General features: G+C 37.3%; 1 long non-coding RNA gene across 1 annotated transcript in view; it reads left to right on the forward strand.

Moving 5' to 3' along the window:
• The first annotated feature begins 11451 nt into the window (after positions 1-11451).
• Positions 11452-20611, forward strand: part of LOC144340898 (uncharacterized) — a 445262-nt gene continuing 436102 nt past the window's right edge. The window contains exon 1 of the long non-coding RNA XR_013417442.1: positions 11452-11699. This is a non-coding gene — a long non-coding RNA (uncharacterized LOC144340898). The remainder of the gene's footprint in view (positions 11700-20611) is intronic.

The following is a 20611-nucleotide window of genomic DNA, read 5'->3' on the forward strand; positions in this document are numbered from 1 at the left end:
CATGTTGAGAGCCCAACCCCCATCAGACTGTATCCTGCCCTAGGGCCCAACCACTACTACATCTCTGAATTGCTGGGGATTCATTGATTTCCTCCGCTCACAGTGAGGCATTGCTGCTGGCTGTTGCCACCATGGCCAAAGTACAAGACACTGGCAGTAAACCCACTGCCTCCAGGGCCAAAGCACATTTAAACGTGCGCTGAGAAAAGGCTACCCCACTTATAGCCACCACATGGGGCCAAAGTACATGCTTTCCAGTCACCTATACATAACTGCTGCCACTGAGATCAATTTTGCCCTTCCTGGAAGAAGGACCACAGTGTAGCCACTGCTACCACCACCCTCACATTGTACTTTAGTCTTGGGCGTCATCTTGTACTTACCTACCACAGTAAGTTCCTACACACACTATTGTGTAGGAAAGGCCCACCCACCCAGGCTTCAAACACTCAACCCTGCCCCCTGAAGGATATCATCTAGGGGCCTGGAGATCTCCTCATCACATTCGTCATCATTAACACCTGAACATTCCTCCCTGGGGCCTGAGATCAGACCCACACAGCCTGCCACTACCATAATTGCTGTCACTCACATGCATGCACCAAATAGGGGCCTGAGTACTGGGCTTCCCAGCCCATGGCAGCTACCATCAACAACAACATGGAGGGCTTGGGAGTCAGAGGATTGTCCCACCACTGCTAGTGTCATTGCCAATCCACACCTATTGCTTTAGGGGCTTAGGGATCCAAATCACCACTGCCACTGCCAGCACCTGAGCAAGCCATATGGGGGTCCAAGAAGAAGTCTGCCTTGACTCACTAACACCAGTGGCAGCATAAGTTGTCCTAGGGTCCAACTACAGGCATATTTGGTCTATTGCTGCCACCATTGCAACCCAAGGACTGGCCTGCCTGATGTCCCTGTGCTCAATAAAACTTCACCACAGCCTCCACTAACAACTATACCCTAAGCCATTTAGGAAATCACATACATGACTGATGCTATTTCCAGCTAAATAAATCATATAGAGACTACCCTACTGCACATACTAAGAAACAAAGCCAAAGTGCCCTGCACAACAAACACCATGGACACATTTTTAGGAAAAAGTCCCCCAGTATAAAAGCAAATTCAAGAAATTGAGAGAGTCAACTATCATATCAGGTGTACAGATATAAGGAAAATGTAAGGACAAAATAAACATTAGAAAGCAAGGAAATACGATACTTCTAAAGGAACACAATAATTCTCTAACAAAATATGCCAATAAAAAAGTTTATGAAATTCCAGAAAAATAGTTCAAAATAATGACATTAAAAGTGTCATTGAGTTTCCAGAGAACTCAGAAAAGCTATACTAACAGTTCAGAAAAAATAATTCAGGATATGAATAATAAACTTACCAAAAGTTAGATATTATCAAAAAGAATCAAGCAAATCATGAAACTGAAGCATTCGGTGAGGGAAATAAAAAATACTTCAAAAACTTTAACAATAGACTAAATGAAGCAGAAGAAAGAATTCCAGAACTTGACAAGTTTTTTTAAGATAATCTTGTCAGACAAAAGTTAAAAAGAATATGAAGAAATGGAGTCTACACAACATATCGTACACCACAAAGTGACCAAATGTTGATGTATTGGTGTCCCAGAAGGCAAAGAAAAAATGAAAGGAACAGAAAACCTATTTAACAAAATAATGGCTGAAAAACACTCAAGTCTAGCAAGAGATTTAGACATTGAGATATGGAAGCTTCAAGATCCCCAAACAAGCACAAACAAAAAGGTTTTCTCCATGGTGCATTATAGTCAAGCTGTCAAAAGTCAAAACAAAAAAAGAATTCTAAAACAGTTAAGAGATAAATGTCTAGTCACTTATAAGGGAACTTATATCAGACGTAGAGTAGATTTTTCAGGGGAAACCTTACAGGCCAGGAAATCAGATGATATACTAAAAGTGCTGGAAGAAAAACAAAAAACCCTCCTAACCAAGAATGTTATATCCAGCAAAGCTAACTTTCATAAATGAAGGAGAAATAAAGTACTTCTTGTACAAATGTTAGCTGAGAGAATTCACCACCACTAAACCAGTCCAACGAGAAATGGTTACATTAGTCCTATAAGCAGAAATAAAAGGAGGATAACTACCATTATGAAAACCCAGAGAAGTACAAAACGCACTGGTAGACCGAAGACACCAATAAGGAAAAGAAAGGATTCAAATGTTACTAATACAGAAAACCACCATATCACAATGACAAACAATAAGGGAAAGAAAGAAACAAAACAACCATAAATAAATGAATAAAATGACACAAATAAGCCCTTACATATCAACAATAACCTTGAATGTAACTAAATTAGACTTTCCACTTAAATAACATAGACTGGCTGAATGGATTTAAAAATAACCCAACTATATGCTGCTGTAAGAACCTCATCTTACCTGTAAATACACATATACATTAAAAATTAAAAGATAGCAAAAGATATTCCATAAAAAGAGAAACTAAAAATCCACAGGAGCAGCTATACTTATAATAGACATATCAGACTTTAATTCTAAAACACTAAAAAGAGACAAAGAAAGTCATTCCATAATAACACAGGTATCAATCCAATAAGGGCATATAACAATTCTCAATTGTATACACACACACACACACACACACACACACACACACACACACACCACCAGAGTGCCTATATACATAAAAAAAAATTAGATTTAAAAACAGTGGGTTGAGGCCAGGTGTGGTGGCTCACACCTGTAATTCCAGCACCTTTGGGAGGCCGAGGTGGGTGGGTCACGAGGTCAGGAGATTGAGCCCATCATGGCCAACATGGTGAAACCCCGTCTCTACTAAAAACACAGAAATTAGTTGGGTATGGTGGCACACACCTGTAATCCCAGCTACTCGGGAGGCTGAGGCAAGAGAATCGCTTGAACCCGGGAGGTGGAGGTCACAGTGAGCCGAGATCGTGCCACTGTACTCCAGGCTGGTGACAAGAGTGAGGTTCTGTCTAGGAAAAAAAAAAAAAACAGTGGGATGACTGTGGGGGCTCACACCTGTAATCCTAGCATGTTGGGAGGCTGAAGCAGGTAAATACCTTTAGCCTAGGAGTTCAAGACCAGCCTGGGCAACTTCACCATGTTGCCCAGGCTGGTCTTACTCCTAAGCTAAAGGTATTTACCTCCACAAAATACATAAAAATTAGCTGGGCATGGTGCTGTAGACCTGCAGTGTCAGCTACTCAGTATTCTGCAGCAGGAGGACAAAGCAAGTACCAGGCTGGTACTGACAGAGTGAAACACTGTGTCAAACAAACAAACATTTAAAAGGAGAGATATACTCCAATGACTCCAGTGTCATGATAGTTTGGTACTTCAAAACCCCACTGCCAGAATTAGAAAGGTCACCTAGACAGAAAATTAACAAATAAACATTGGATTTAACCAAATTTTAGACCAAATGAACATGAAGGACGTTTACAAAATATTCCCTCCAATCTCCAGGACTGACCATTTATTAGGTGAAAAACAAGTTTTGACAAAGCTTTACAAATTGACATCATGTTAATTATATTGGCAGACCAGAATAGAATAAAACTAGAATCAAGAGAAACTTTGGAAACTACAATTACATAGAAATTAAGCAAGAGAAACTTTGGAAACTACAATTACATAGAAATTAAGCACCATGCTCCGGGATGATCATTGGGTCAAGAAATAAATTCAAAAGAAAATTTAAAAAAAAATTCCTTGAAATAAATGAAAATTAAAACCCATAACAAGTTGGATACAGCAAAATCAGTACTAAGAGGAAACGTTATAGCAATAAATATCTACATCAAAAAAGTAAAAAGATTTGACATAAACAATATAATGATGCATACTAATAATGAGTAATGATATTGAATTGGTAATAATAATGAATAAAACCTTCCAACAATGAAAAGTTCAGGACCAGATGCCTTTACCACTGAAATCTGCTAAACTTACAAGGAAGAACTAATGCTAATACTCTTCAAACTATTTCAAAACACAGAAGAGGAGGGAATACTCCCAAACTCCTATTATGAGGCCATAATTACTATGGGACTATATTAGACTAAAACGCTTCTGCATAACAATGGTAACAACAGATTGAACAGACAATCTGATGAATGAGAGACAATATTTGCAAACAATTCATTAAGCAGGGAACTAATATCTGGAATATACAGGGAACTCAACTCAACAGGAAAAAAATAAAATAGTCTCATCAAAAAGGGGGCACAGGACATGAATAAACATTTCTCCAAAGGAGACATACAAATGGTCAACAGGTATATGAAAAAAATGTCCAACATCACTAATAATCAGTGAAATGCAAACGAAAACCACAATGAGACATAATCTTATCCCAGTTAGAATAATTATTATTAAGAAGACAAAAAACAACAGATGTTGGTGAGGATGTAGAGAAAAAGGAACTATTATACATTTTTGGAGGGAATGTAAATTAGTAAAGCACCATAGAAAACATAATGGTGATTTCTCATAAAATTATACATAGAACTACCATACTATTCAGCAATCTCACTACTGGGTATGTATCCAAAAGAAGAGAAATTCATGTATCAAAGGGATACTTGCACCGCCATATGTATTGTAACATTATTCACAATAGCAAAGGCATGGAATCAATCCGAGTGCCCATCAACAGATGAATGAATAAAGAAAACTTGGCATATACACACAATAGAATACTGTTCAGCCATTACAAAGGAATGATATCACGTCTTTGGAGCAGCATGGATGGAACTGGAAGTCATTGTGTTAAGTGAACTAAGCCAGGTACAGAAAGAAAAATATTATGTTTTCTCACTTATATGCGGGAGCTAAAAAAGTTGAATTCATGAAGTAGAGAGTAGAGTGATAAGATACCAAAGGGCCTGTGAGGTGAAGGAGTATAAGAGAGTTTAGCCATGTGGGAATTCAAGATGAGATTTGGGTGGGGACATAGCCAAACCATATCACAAAGATAGAAGGAATAAGTTCTAATGTTTGATAACAGAGTAGGGTGACTATATTTAACAATATATTGTATATTCCAACATAGTTGGAAGAGAGACTTAAAATGTTTCCAACACATAGAAATGATAACTACTCCAGGTTATGGAAACCCCAAATATCCTGACTTGATCATTACACATACTATGTATGTAACAAAATATTACATGTGCTCCATAAATATGCATGAATACTGTGTATCAATAATAGATGAATGCATAAATTTGAGAGTTTGCTTTTTCAATGCAAAAAAGAAATAGTTTACCACGTATGGTTTGTATGACAAGGTGCAAATGACTTAATTTCTCTTTCTTTATGTAAATAGAAACAATAATTACACAATAATTATCACATAATTACTTGCTAATTTAAATAATATGGCAACATACAGACAGCAGCTTATCAGGGTCTAGCACAATGTCTTTGGCTCATAAATATCTGCTGAATGATTGTGTATATAAAAAATTAATGTTCTGGGAGTTAAAACGTGTCAAATATATTATGGCATACACCAGCACCCAGTGCACAGTAATTGCTAAAAATATGTTTCTTCTTTTTTCTCTATAATTTCACAACGACTAGGAAATCTCAAGTTAGCAATAGGATTTCATGGGCATGACAGTTAGTAAACTTGAGAGCAATTAACACCACTGGGTAAAAAAGGTATTTTTCTGAATCTCTTTGGGCTTGCTTTACTCTTGTGTGCAATATTCTCACATTATAAATTTATTTGTAAAGAAACAGTGATTTATCAAGTTTTCTCTCTAAAGAACCTTGTTTTGAGTGTCATGATAGCTTACAGTACAGGGAAAGCCAAGTTCCTCTCAAAAAGAATACTATTTACTAGAGACAAAACAAGCTTAGTCCTTGAAAATACTATCAAAGGAAAAATATAAACCAATATGACTCTTAAGTGTCAAAATCCATGCCACAAGAAAGGGCATGTCTGGAGCCAGGTGGACTTAGTTGGAGGAGATTACTGGAGATGGAATTTCTTTTCGTCCATTAAATGTGATATTTATTTGTTTAGCAACTGGCACACTACCAGGTGTTCTACATACGATATTTTAAATATGATACATCATAATATACATGATATATTTTAGGTGATACATCGTAATCATCCAAAGTCTATCATTTAAGTTAGCATTAACTCTTGAGTGTTGAACATTCTATGGATTTGTACAAATGTATAATGACATTTATTCACTATTATAGTTTCTTTCAGAGTATTTTCCTAAACCTCATGTCCTCCCATTGCAAACACAATCATGGCCTTTCAACAGTCTCCCAAAGTCTTAACTCATTCCAGCATCAACACAAAATTCCATGTCCAAAGTTACAACTGAGACAAGTAAGTCCCTTCTGCCTATGAACATGTAAAATCAAAAGCAAGTTAGTTAATTCTCAGATACAGTGGGGTTACAGGCATTGGGTAAATACACCTGATCCAAATGGGAGAAATTGGCCCAAACAAAGGACCTGCAGGTGCCATGCAAGTCTGAAATCCAAGAAGGCAGTCATTAAGCCTTAACATTCCAAAATGATCTCCTTTGACTACATGCCTCACATCCAGGGCTCACTGATGCAAGAAGTAGGCTCCCATGGCCTTGGGCATCTCTGCCCTTGTGGCTTTGCAGGATACAACCCCCTCCTGCCTGCCTTCTTGAGCTGATGTTGAGTGTCTGTGGCTTTACCAGGTGCATGGTGCAAACTATCAGTGGATCTACCACTGTGGGGTCTGGAAGACAGTGGCCCTCTTCCTACTGCTCCACTAGGCCGTGCCCTATTAGGGACTCTGTGTGGTGGCTTCAATCCCACATTTCCCTTCCACACTGCCCTAGCAGAGGTTTTTCATGAGGCCCCTGCCGCTACAGCAAACTTCTGCCTGGTCATTCACACATTTTCATACCCAAACCTCAATTATTGACTTCTCTGCACCTGCAGGGCCAACACCATTTGAACACTGCCCATGCTTGGGGCTTGCACGCTCTGAAGGAATGGCCTGTGCTGTAAATTGATCCCTTTTAGCCATGATTGGAGCTGAAGCCCCTGGGATTTAAGGCAGCATGTCACATGGCTGCACAGAGCAGGGGGACTCTGGGCTTGGCCCATGAAATAATTTTTCCCTCCGAGGCCTCTGGGCCTGTGATGAAAGGGGCTGTTACAAAAGTCTCTGACATGCCCTGGAGACATTTTCCCCATTATCTTGGTGATTAACATTCAGCTCCTTATTACTTATGCAAATTTTTGTAGCCAGCTTCAATTTCTCTCCAAAATGGGGTTTTCTTTTCCAATACATCATTAGGTTGTAAATTTTCCAAACTTTTATGCTCTACTTTCTCTGAAGGCTTTCCCTGTAGACATTTCGTCTGCCAGATACCCTAAATCATCTCTCCTAAGTTCAAAGTTCCACAGATCTCTAGGGTAGTGGCAAAATGCCACCAGTCTCTTTGCATAGCAAGAGTGACCTTTACTCCAGTTCCCAACAAGTTCCTTATCTCCATCTGAGACTCCTTAGCCTGGACCTCAGTGTCCATATTACTATAATCATTTTGGTCAAAGCTACTCAAGAAGACTCTAGGAAGTTCCAAAGTTTCCCACATCTTCCTGTCTTCTGAGCCCTCCAAGTCTTTAGAAAGTTGCAAATGTTCCCACATTTCCTTATCTTCTTCTGAGCCTTCCAAAATGTTCCAACCTCTACCTGTTACCCAGTTCCAAAGTCACATCCACATTTTCAGGTATCTTTATAGCAACACCTCATTCCCGGTATGAATTTACTGTATCAGTTTATTCTCATGTTGCTATAAGGCATACCCAAGACTGAGTAATTTATAAAGAAAAGCTGTTGGCCTGGCACAGTGGCTCATGCCTCTAATCTCAGCACTTTGGGAGGCCGAGGCAGGCAGATCATGAGGTCAGGAGATGGAGGCCATCCTGGCTAACACGGTGAAACCCCGTCTCTACTAAAAATACCAAAAATTAACCAGGCTTGGTGGCGGATGCCTGTAGTCCCAGCTACTCAGGAAGCTGAGATGGGAAAATGGTGTGAACCCCAGAGGTGGAGCTTGCAGTGAGCCGAGATGCTGCCACTGCACCACTGCACCCTGGGTGATATAGCGAGACTCCATCTCAAAAAAAAAAAAAAAAAAAAAAAAAAAGAAAAGATGTTTAATTGACTCACAGTTCTGCATAGTTGGGGAGGTCTCCAGAAACTTACAATCATGGTGGCAGGGGAAGTAAGCACGTTGTTCTTAACAAGGCGGCAGGAAAGAGAAGTGCCAAGCAAAGAAAAAAAAAAATCCCTTATAAAACCATCAGATCTCATAAGAACTCATTATCATGAGAATAACATGAGGATAACTGCCCTTCTGTTTCAATTACCTCTCACTGGGTCCCTCTCATGACAGTTGCTAACCTCCATGCAATGAAAAAATTCACTTGTAACTTTTGACTCCTCAAAACTTAACTGCTAATGGCTTACTGTTGACCAGAAGCCTGACTGACAACATAAACAGTTCATTAACACATATTTTGTATGTTATATACATATAATGCATATTACAATATTACAATAAAGTAAGCTAGAGAAAAGTAAATTATAAGAAAATCATATTTATTTTTCATTAAGTAGAAGTGGATCATCATAAAGGTTTTCATTCTCATCATCTTCACATTGAGATGGCTGAGATGGAGGAGGAAGAGGAGGGTTTGGTTTTGCTCTCTCAGGGGTAGCAGAGGCAGAAAAAGTTCATATATAAGCAGATCCACACTATTGAAACCCATGGTGTTCAATGGTCAACTGTATTTATATGGGCATATTTCTGGGCTCTGTATTGTTCCATTGATCTATTAATCCTTTCTTTTATCAATACCAGACTGTCTTGATTACTGATTTTATTTTTATCTTTGTGTTTGTAAGATGGTTGACAGCATCAACTAAGAGTAAGTATTCTCAGTAGAGAAAAAGAGAGAGGAGAGAGAGAAAGAGAAATTGTTTCCAAAACCATCCAATAAAAGTTTTCAGTCTTCCACTGTTGACTCACTTCTGAATAAATTTTTATGGCAAAGCACATAAAGGAGGCTGACAGTTCAAAATATCAGAACTAATCACTGGAAAAGTAGATGAGGAAGACTTTTAATTTTAACTGACACATCAAGAATCTAAAGAAATCTAGATCTCTACATCTATATTAACAGTTGTAGAAATGATAAATTTAATCATGTGCCTTGGAAAGGAAATGAAATGAAGGAAATGATAGATTTACTAAGCTAATTAAAAACAGAATAAAGTTGAACTTTCTAAGATGACATTTTGAGAAAAACAATGGAAAAGTAGAGGTACCAAACACATTATTTAATTCACTCCCTTCTGAGACAATAATATGCCCTCTGGGTTACATATATGTCTTAATAAGGTGTTTGACATAATTTAGCTCTGCGTTCCCACTCAAATCTTGTCTCGAATTGTAATCCCCATGTGTCAAAGGAGGCAGCTGGTGGGAGGTCATTGCATCAAGGGGGCATATTTCCCCCATGCTCTTCTCGTGATAGTGAGTTTTCATGAGATCTGGTTGTTTGATAAATATCTGGTGCTTCCCCCTTCTCACTCTCTTTCTCCTGCCACCATGTAAAATGTGCCTTGCTTCCCCTTCACCTTCTACCATAAATGTAAGTTTCCTGAGGCCTCCCCAGCCATGGGGAACTGTGAATCAATTAAACCTCTTTCCTTTATAAATTACCCAGTCTCAGACAGTATCTTTATAGCAGTGTGAGAACAGAGTGATAGTGTCTCAGTTCGAGTACAGACGAGCTGGATGTCATAATAATATAAATTCTGACATACTGTCTGTGCTTGAGTTCTGACAATGCCAATTACTAGTTGCATTATTTTGGGCAGATAATGATGTATGTCCCACTCTGTTTCCTCGCCTGTAAAATGCTAATAACAATGGTAACTGCTTTTCACTGTTTCTGTAAACACGATCAAATAACGTATATAATGTATATAATGCTCAGTAAAATGCCTGATATTTGTAAACTCATTTTATGCTAGCTAATAATTTGGTTGAGACCAATCAAGCATTAGACTTATGAAGATTTATACATTTGTTCTGCAAAGCCATCTATCTGCTTGTTATTTCTATCTAATATTCTGCCTAAATTACTTCCAGTCAGTGTCATTGTTTCTATCTGTGAAGAATTAAAAGAAGAATGATAGGAACAAGGATAAACAACAAGTTGTTTTGGCATTCTTATAAACGGGCTTTCATCTTTGATTTGCTTTCCTGTTCCAGGAATTTGTTTATTTGCATAAAGACAAAAATAAAAGCTACTAAGGGCTTCATGCCATGCAATCAGAGGAAAACTTGGCATGGCTTTGAAACTCTGTGATCAAAGCACTTGGGAAAACATGTTAGGGGTACCCAAGAATATTTGGTTTTGTGATGGGTTACATGCGATGTTAAAGGGCTTTATTTTAAAGGCACAAAATAGCATAGACTAGAGAAAAATATAATATAACATATTCAAAGGTACCTGATGGCTCTTAGTTGTCATTACATGAGGTTATTACCACCACTGACCTTCAATCATAATCAGCTTCACATATATAGTAAAGAGTTGGACAATTAAGAATCCTGATGTCAAGAGAGAACTTTTGGAATCAGAAATCCTTGAGTCTTCTCCCTTTCTGCCACCTGCTTGGTGGCCACCATCTTGGGCAAGCTCATTAACATCTATAAGAATGGATTTCCTCATCTAATATATTGGTATAATAACATCGATCTCAGGGTTTTTGAAATCATTAAATGTATATAAAGCCCAGCATGGTAGCTCTCACCCGCAGTCCTAGCTACTCGGGAGTATGTGATTATGGAGTATCCAGTGTGTGACTTAAAAGTACATGTGTCTTATAAAAGCACTCCATAATCACATACTTTATTTTTGATGTGTTTATATGTTCATATACATCGCTTGTTATAAAACACACTTTAAGTCCATTACAAAGCTTATATCTACCTTAAACAATGCGTGCTTGTATATAATAATTTTTTAAAAGAAAAAAAATATAAATAATAGAAGGGCTGGAACACCAAATGAATACAGGAATGATGCTAATATAAAAATACAAACCCTAAATTTTCTTTATATATTCTGAGGGTAAGCTAGTTTCAGGTTTTTCTCTAAGGTTTTGTAGGAAGAGAAAAATTGGCCACACTAACGCCATTTTAAAATATGCCTCCATCTGTAAGAGGCAGGGCCACCTGAGGTGAAAAGGTAAACGACTTGTGTAAGATTTGGCTAAAAGCCTAGAAATTAACTCAAGTCCTGCAACACGTCCTGGGACACGGCTCCCGGAACGATTGTTCAAGTCCCGGAGCACGTTTCGGAACGGTGCTCCAGGAACACAGCTCCCGGAGCGATTGTTTCAAAGTTGCTTGCTCGGAAGGGCCCTCCTGAGCAAACAACAGAGGGTGCCCAAAGTAATAACTGGATTTAATAGAAGGAGCTTACACGAAAGAAGAGCTGAACGCTGCTGTGGTCGTGTGCTGGGGGCCGCCCCAACTCCAACTGCAGGACCCCGGGCGTCCGCCTTCCGACTCCAGTGATGATTCTTCCAGTGATGATTCTTCCTGCGGTCTGGTGAGCCTTGGTTACATGTTGTCTTCTATTGTTAGTTCTTTTATACCTACTTAAGGCTGCTTTTGCTGTGATATTTGCTTAAACTTTTTTTTTTTTTTTTGAGAGGGAGTCTCACTCTGGCACCCAGGCTGGAGGGCAGTGGTGCAATCTGGGCTCACTGCAGTCTCGCCTCCGGGTTCCAGCAATTCTCCAGTCTCAGCTTTCCAAGCAGCTGGGATTATAGGCGTGCGCCACCACACCTGGCTAATTTTTGTATTTTTCGAAGAGACTGGTTTTGACTATGTTGACCAGGCTGGTTTCGAACTCCAGACCTTAGGTGACCCGCCCCCGAGGGCCTCCAGAAGTGCTGGGATTATAGGCGTGAGCCACTGCGCCTGGCCTTGCTTACACTGCAGGCTCCCGGGCGTCTCCCTTCCGACTCCGCTGACCCGGCTTCCTGTGGTCTTATGAGCTTCTGGTTACATTTTATTGAGCTTTGGTTACATTTAGTCTTCTCTTGTTAAAAGGCTGATTTTCTATTGCTATTTGCTTAAAGTAATAAAGTTTTAGTTTACCCGTCCCTCCCACTTGAGTGCTCTGCTGTCCTTCTGACACCATCTTGAAATAGGTTTATTCAAAGATTAAAAAAAAAAAAAAAAAAAAAAAAGGCAGTACGAACTCTGCATTAATTCACAGACCCCATTACATAATGTAAAACAACCAGTCAGTAAAAGCAAAACTCTTCATTCATTACTGAGGTTCCTACGTGTGAAGCTGCTGGGGAGGTGACGGGAAGACAACTGGCTGCACCCCTCAAACACTGCTCTGGCAGCCCAGTCCCCACAGCTCCGGTTCTGAGCCCTGGCGTCCACTACGGTCTGGGCAGTACGCTCCTCAGTGTGGTTTCCCTCTCCTCTGCCCACACCTTGGTAACTAGACCTGCATTAATTAGCTTCCACTGGGTTATGCTGAGATAAAAACTACCCCCACACTTTAGTGTCTTTTAACAATAGTTTTTCACTTACATTGTGTGGAAATCACTGGAGGTCGGTGGCAGCTCTGCTCCACCCATCTTCTCTTCTTGAAGAGGATGGGTCTAGACTGAAGAGGCAGCCCCTATGTGGAATATGCCACTTCTGAGGCGGAGAGGAAGAACCTCAGCTGCCAGAAACAAGCAGTGCTCTTAAAGCTTTCATTCACACTTTGGGAGGCCGAGGCGGGCGGATCAGGAGGTCAGGTTATAGAGACCATCCTGTCTAACACGGTGAAACCCCGTCTCTACTAAAAAAAAAAAAAAAAAAAAAAAAAAAAAAAAAAAAAAAAAAATTAGCCAGGCGCGGTGGCGGGGGGCGCCTGTAGTCCCAGGTATTCGGGAGTCTGAGGCGGGAGAATGACGTCAACCCAGGAGGAGGAACTTGCAGTGAGCGGAAATCGCGCCACTGCACTCCAGCCTGGGCAACACGGTGAGACTCCGTCTCAAAAAAAAAAAGCTTTCATTCAGCTCTGACTTCTCCTGTCCCATGTCATGAGTGTGTCAGGGTGTAGTGTACCCTGCCAAAGGGGCAGGGACATGTTCTTCTCCCAAAAGAAGGCCTCTTGAGGGATAGAACTCTGGGGTGTGGTTGGAGGGTGTGTATAGGTGAGAGGATGGTGGAGGTGTAATTCTCTTACAGGAAGGGTGACTGCTGCTCAACGGGAATAGTAATATCATCTGCAGCCTTTTAAAACTTTGCTCAGCTTTCTCAATCAGAGTCACTTGTTGTCTCCTAGCATTCTGACCTTTACATTGTTTAGAGGAGAAAGAAAACAGAAACTCCAATTGAGGAGAGATGATACTTAGTAACAAAATCTTGGCAATAAATAAAAATATTGACAAAATGAATATTCATACATTTTTTAAAATGTAAACAAAATGTTTCAAAAATATGTGTTATTGTTTGCTATATTCCCTCTTTAAATTATCATGACTTCTTAAATTATCTTACCAGTACCTACCTACTCACTGCACACTTCACAGAAGAGGAGTCTTTCTAAGGCTGCGTATACATTTGCCACAGAACCAAATGGGTTTTCTTTACTATTAGTTTTATATATTCCTCTAGGTCATTAATTTTATAAAAGATTCAAGGGTATTTATTTGTGTTGGTAAACCATAATCCATAATTCTCATTTATTTATTTATTGTAGAGACAGGATCTCATTATGTTGCCCAGGCTGGTCTCAGACACCTGGGCTCAGGCAGTCCTCCTGCCTAGGCTTCCCAAAGTGCTGGGATTAGACATGAGCCACTGCACCTGGCCCATAATCCATCAATCATTGCACCAATCTACTATACCAGCCCTTTCAGTTATTTCCTGTTTTTTTTTTTTTTTTTAACTATTGTAATTTCACAATGCATTTGTCAAATTATTTTCCTTAAATTTTTTAAAGTCACATCAAGATTTCAAATCTTACCTCTTTTAAATCTCTTGGTAGTTAGCATTAATGGACATCCAGAAAAAAATACCAATTTTTATTTTCTTTAGGGGTCTCTTTCCTTTACATCTTTCATTATATTTCTTTAAAATTATTAATTTTTTAAAAGCTTCAAAAATTTTTGTGGGTACATGGTAGGTGTATATATTTTTGGGTTACCTGAGATATTTTGATAGAAGCATGCAATGTGAAATTTGATCTTTGCTAATCTTAAGGTAAATAATCATACTTCTGGCAACTGGTGAGTTGAGTGGTTTACAGATATGCTTGGTATATGTTTTTATATACATAAATACATATATACATGCATATATATAATGTGTATGTACATGTATCATACATATATACATATATATGCAAGTATTTTATATACATGTTTTAAATAGTTTCAAATAAATATGCTTGCTTTATAATTTTTCTAATATTATTAATGTATTTTATACAGAATTTAAAAACAAAGTTATTTGATATGATTCTAAAGATCAGAGTTGTATAAATAATCTTCTATAGTTTTGATACATTATTAAATTTCAAAAAATAAAAATAAAATGAATCCATAATTAATTTTTAATTATAGTATGATTTAGGCACCTACTTTTATTTTTAACAAAAACTTAGTCCCATTTCCATGTATCATTTACAAAATAATATTTTTAATTATTAATTTGACTACCACCTTTATTATATAATTTATTTTTTACAAGTTGGTGTTTTCTTACATATACCGTTAAGTGCCTATTTCTCTGCTACTACAACATAATTTAAGTTTTTGTCACTTTATATCATGTTTCTGTAACAGGCCAATCTCTCCTTCTCTCTTTTTAAGTTAAAAATATTTTTCCGGCCGGGCACGGTGGCTCAAGCCTGTAATCCCAGCACTTTGGGAGGCCGAGACGGGCGGATCACGAGGTCAGGAGATCGAGACTATCCTGGCTAATACGGTGAAACCCCGTCTCTACTAAAAAATACAAAAAAACTAGCCGGGCGAGGTGGCCGGCGCCTGTTGTCCCAGCTACTCGGGAGGCTGAGGCAGGAGAATGGCGTAAACCCGGGAGGCGGAGCTTGCAGTGAGCTGAGGTCCGGCCACTGCACTCCAGCCTGGGCCACAGAGCCAGACTCCGTCTCAAAAAAAAAAAAAAAAAAAAAAAAAAATTTTCCATATACATAAGTCCATATGAACTTAATTTAAAAACAATGTAAAACAAAATGTTTTTTAATTTTGTTAAATATATAAATTATTTTGAAAAAAATGCCACTGTTAGTATATTGTCTTCCTGTGCAAGAGCATTATCTCTCCATTTACTTTTGTAATATTTATGCTGACTAATGTGGTGTATTTCTAACATCGTGCAGATTTTGTGAAATTATTTCTCATTTTTTAATTTTTGCCCATTTCCATTATACACCAGATATTTTCAAAATAATGGTCTAAAATTATCAATTTAAAATAATAAAATATATTATTGAAAATTTTCTGATTTCTGCCATTGTTTTACAGATATTACTCTTAGTCAAAAATTTTATCCACTGCAGAAAATGATTTGAACTCCTCCATTCTGATCAATTATGCTATTGTTGCCTTTGCAATAGCCAACTCACTTCAATTACAGTGGTGATTGTAGTATTCTTTCTATTCTTTTATTGTATTTAATTAATATCCTAGTGATTTACCATTAAGTATCATTCTGATAGTTAATTTAAGATGTTTTTATTCTTATTATTTGAAGGAACTATATGTCTTTATTGTAACATAAATTTATTTTATTAAAAAGTATTTAATTTTATTAAAGCATTTGAATTTATCAAAACAATTACATATTCCTTTTATCTTCCTTCTACATAGAACATGATTCATGCTTTTGAATATTAATTTGCAAGTTCAGTTCAAAATAGTGTTCTTCCATTGTATCATTTATTGTCATTTCCTTTCGACTTGGTTTTTTTCTTTCTTTGAACTAGCATTTCTCTTTATCTGGAAATAAAGATCTCTTTTCCCACACTGGGCAAGTCTGTGGAAACCAAGATAAACTAGACACATTTGAATGCAAAGATCCCATTGCCAACAAGTAGCTTTCCCATTTGACGTTTGGCTTGAAGTATGGTAAGAGGAGGGGTAGGAAAAATATGTAGTGAGAAAAAATACTTATATTTTTACCCCTACATCATTACTAGTGCCCATATTGCAGATATTATATACTGAACAAATGTTTGTTCTTCCATAGCATGTTAATTCCTAAGAGAGTTGGAAACCAAATGATTAATACACTCATTGTTTCTATTTATTTATTTATTTAGTTAGTTAGTTAGTTAGTTATTTCTGAGACGGGATTTGGCTCTGTTGCCTAGGCTCGAGTACATTGGTGCAATCAGAGCTCACTGCAGCCTCAACCTTTTAGGCTCAAAGGATCTTCCTGCCTCCACCTCCCACGTAACTGGGACTAGCGCATTTGTCTAGCACATTAAAGGTGGTTCCTTGTAGAGATAATGTACAACCACATATTTATTTACTATTATCTACCTCTTTATGTAATTTACAAATAGAAACCATGAACACCTGTGTATATATACATATGTCCTTAAATGTACATATGTATTTACTACCATGCCTGGCTTATTTTTAAATTTTTTTTGTAGAGATGAGGTCTCACTATGTTGCCCAGATTGATTTTGAACTCCTGGGCTCAAGCAATCCTCCCACTTTGGACCCTCAAAGTGCCAGGATTATAGGCGTAAGCCACTCATATTTGTAATAACAGAGTTCAGTTGCCTCATCAGGAGATATTTCTGAATTTTCTTGGTTCATTAGAACTAGAAGATCTGAATTCTCATCTGGTAATTTTGGTGTCATGTGCTTTCAAAATAAATAGAAGGTCTTCTTACTCATTTGGAATGTGTCAATTTGTGAACAATTGTGAATATATATGTAATAGAACTACTTTATTGAGAATGAAAGGAGTGCAGTCGAGCATGTGGATTATAATTTTACCCTCAGTCTCTCTCTCACAATGTCACTGGAACACCTAACCCTCTTTATTGCCTTTTCCTATACCTTATTCTCCTCACTTTAAACTCCATGTTTTCCAAGAGTAAAGCCATATTATCATCAGATTAAACAAGGCTCTGGCAGCTACTCTTCACTGTTACTATTCACCTAGAGTGTCTAGTGATTTTTCTCTTTTGCTGTTAAATAGCTTCAGAATGTGGCTCCTGCTCCCTACTCTATTCACAGTTGCCACTAGTCTTCTCACTCTTCCTACCATCATTCATGGCCTGGAATGGAGGTTTCTCTTCCATCAGTGACTATTGATGGAGAAAGAGAAGGGAAAGGGAGGGGAGGGGAGGGGAGGAGAGAGAAGGGGACCAGAGGGGAGGGGAGGGGAGGGAATGAGCTTCTTGCTCATTCCCCAAAGGACATGCTGAAACTTCTTGTGCTTTATGGGCTTTACTTTCATGAACGTTAAGATGTTTTCTTTTTGGGCATTGTCAGAGAACAATAAAAGGATAGCTTACAATCAAAAGTCTTCTTTTTTTAATAATAGTAAATTGATTTTCCAGGAACATCTTAGTCATAGTGTCAGTATCTGCCATATGGAAAAATTTTTATGAGTATCTGCCATACTTATCTGCTGTCTCTAAATATCTGCTATAAGTACTCCTGCCTTTCCTTTGTTTCAGAATCTTAATTTTTATATCTTAGTCCCAGTTTTCTTCCAGTACTTTTTTATAGTAGGCCTAGGTTTTCATGCAGTAGAAGACACATTGGTCTACTAGGATATTCTACTATTCCCAAAGTAGACTTACTAATTAAGTTCCATGATCTTAAAAGATATTTGACTTTGTGGTTATCTGCCTTTTCTGTTTAAGGGAACGTATCTGATGTTGAAGCCATTTTTTTTTGCCTTATTTTAGCCTATCTTAAAGGTTACATATACAACCATTGATAAATTAGCAGGACCAACAAGTATTAATTTGGCATGTAGCTGCCAGAGCCTTGTTTAATCTGATGATAACATGACTTTACTCTTGGAAAACATAGAGTTTAAATAACACTTTTATAGAAATGATCTCATTTTATCTTTATAAGAGGACAACAAATTGTACTTCATTTTATGGGGGAAAATCTAAATAAGGCTTCGAGAAACTAAACCACTTGCCCATAGTTAGCCTGCAAGAGAGTGAAACAACTAGTGTTTCCCCTCAGGCTTTCTGTCTCTCATTACTAAATAATTAAATTTCCAAACTGTACTTTTGGACACCAGACATTGTCTTGAAGGGCTCATCTGTTTCTTATTTGAAACTAGATATAGTTTTGAAATCAACTCATCCTTCCCCTCTCAAACTGGTTTCTTCTCTTATATTATCAATATTCCCCCAGAAATCTGGGGGCCTTTTGTCAGCCATTAACCCTTCCCCTCACGTACACACATAAATACTTGTCAAGTCCTAGTGACTTTCCTCCTAAGTGTTTTTTGAACTTTTCTCCTTACACAATGCTCCTACTTCCGTTTCCTTAGTTCTGAACCTTGAAACTCATCTCAGGAATCACTACACTGTCTTTTCAACTGGTGCTCTTCTCTCCAAAGATTTCTTGCCACCAACAGAGCATGATCAAATAGATATAAGACTCATTATATTAAAATAGATATAAGATCCACTATAAACAGACCTTTTTCTACCTCAGCAATACATCATTTGACACTCTCTGTCTTGTAGTCTATGCTTTAGAAATCCTGATTTACCAATTACCTACATTTTCTGCAGTTCATCTTTCTCTTATCTCTGTCTTTTCTATTTACTGCTCTTTCTGTTGGAGATTTCTTTATCTTCTCCATATGCCTCATTCCTTTTTGTTCACCCATTGCCTTCATCATGCAACTTTCACTAACATCTTCAATTATTGTGCAAGGGATCCCTTCCTGGTGTTGCTATAACACCACAATACAATGTTAATACATTTATTGCTGTACATTATTAGTTGTTAAGATTTATATTATTTTCAATGTGTTGGTATAATATATTTATCTCTTTATTTGATAATTAAATATTTATGTCAGATACCTTGTCTGTTTATATGCTCTCTCTCCTAATTAAACTATAATCTTTTAAAGGGAATTATTTTCACTGGCTCTTTTGTCTAGCATATTAAAGGTGGGACCTTGTAAAGATAATGTACAATCACATATTTATTTACTATTTATCTACCTCATTATGTAATCTATAAATAGAAACCATGAACAACTGTGTATATATATAGATATATCCTCAAATGTACATATATATGGACATAGAGGTGCACATATACATACATGAGATATATACACAAATATCCATGTGTGTATACAACATATATTTATGTGCCCTTTTTTTCTGTCCATCTCCAACTGAAAGGATGCATGTTCTTTGAATTTAAAGTTTGGAATATAAAGACTTGAAGAAATATTTTACACAAAATTCAACATCTGATTCTAAAATCCAAACCCTACTCTAAGGAATATGCTTGTGTGAGCCAGTAAAATGTATGAGTTGGGCATGAGTTGGATGGAAGGATATAGAGGGTTTTGCACTAGTTTCTCAGCTGCTCCCTGATTAGGATAATGTCTTTGGTTGTGTATTGAGGTCAAGTTGTCGACAAAGGTGACACTATCATCTTCCCCACAGTATTATATAAAATATAAAATGGTTAGTGTAAGTGAATCCAAGAATGTAGAAAGGTCAAATCCTTAGAAAAACTTCTGTAAATCACAAAGTCTGTGCATTCTGAGAAGTGAATACCAAAATAAAAATGCAATTTGTTTTATATATTGTACATAATCATTACACACTATGCAAACATATTCATTAAAGGGATTTTAAAGTATAGATTAAATTAGTAATGATGATTCAAATATATAATATTAAGCAGAAATATTTTGTGGATTGCTAAATAAGGGGGTAAAGTATATAATATCGTGGATAATTTGTTGGGCTTTTGGATAGGTTGAAAACACATTTTTCCCCATTTAAAATAAGGCATGCAGGCTTCCACTATCAGATATGTTGCTAACACCTTGTAGGGAAATAATTTGGGGAATACCACACAAACATAATATATATATACACACACACATATATATCACATTTTAATACATATGTGTATATATACATTTATATGTACATGTATATGTGTGTGTTTACATATCAATCATATGTAAAGCACATGAGACAAAGCCATATCACAGTCCTACTGCTTTACTACTGTTTTCCTGGTTATGAGATATGATTGATTTCAGCAAAAGTCTCAATACTTATTAAGTGGACCTACATTAGAATATTTTTTCTATTCTAATGCTGTATTATTAGAACATTTTAATATATTTTAGTCTTATATTTTGATATGTATGTTTCAATTTAAAATTTTTTTTTGTCTCGTATTAACAGCTTCCATTTTCTGACTAAATCACCTCTAATTTTATGTAAAG

The sequence above is a fragment of the Macaca mulatta genome, chromosome 5 (genome assembly GCF_049350105.2).
Source record: "Macaca mulatta isolate MMU2019108-1 chromosome 5, T2T-MMU8v2.0, whole genome shotgun sequence".
NCBI classification, from domain to species: domain Eukaryota; kingdom Metazoa; phylum Chordata; class Mammalia; order Primates; family Cercopithecidae; genus Macaca; species Macaca mulatta.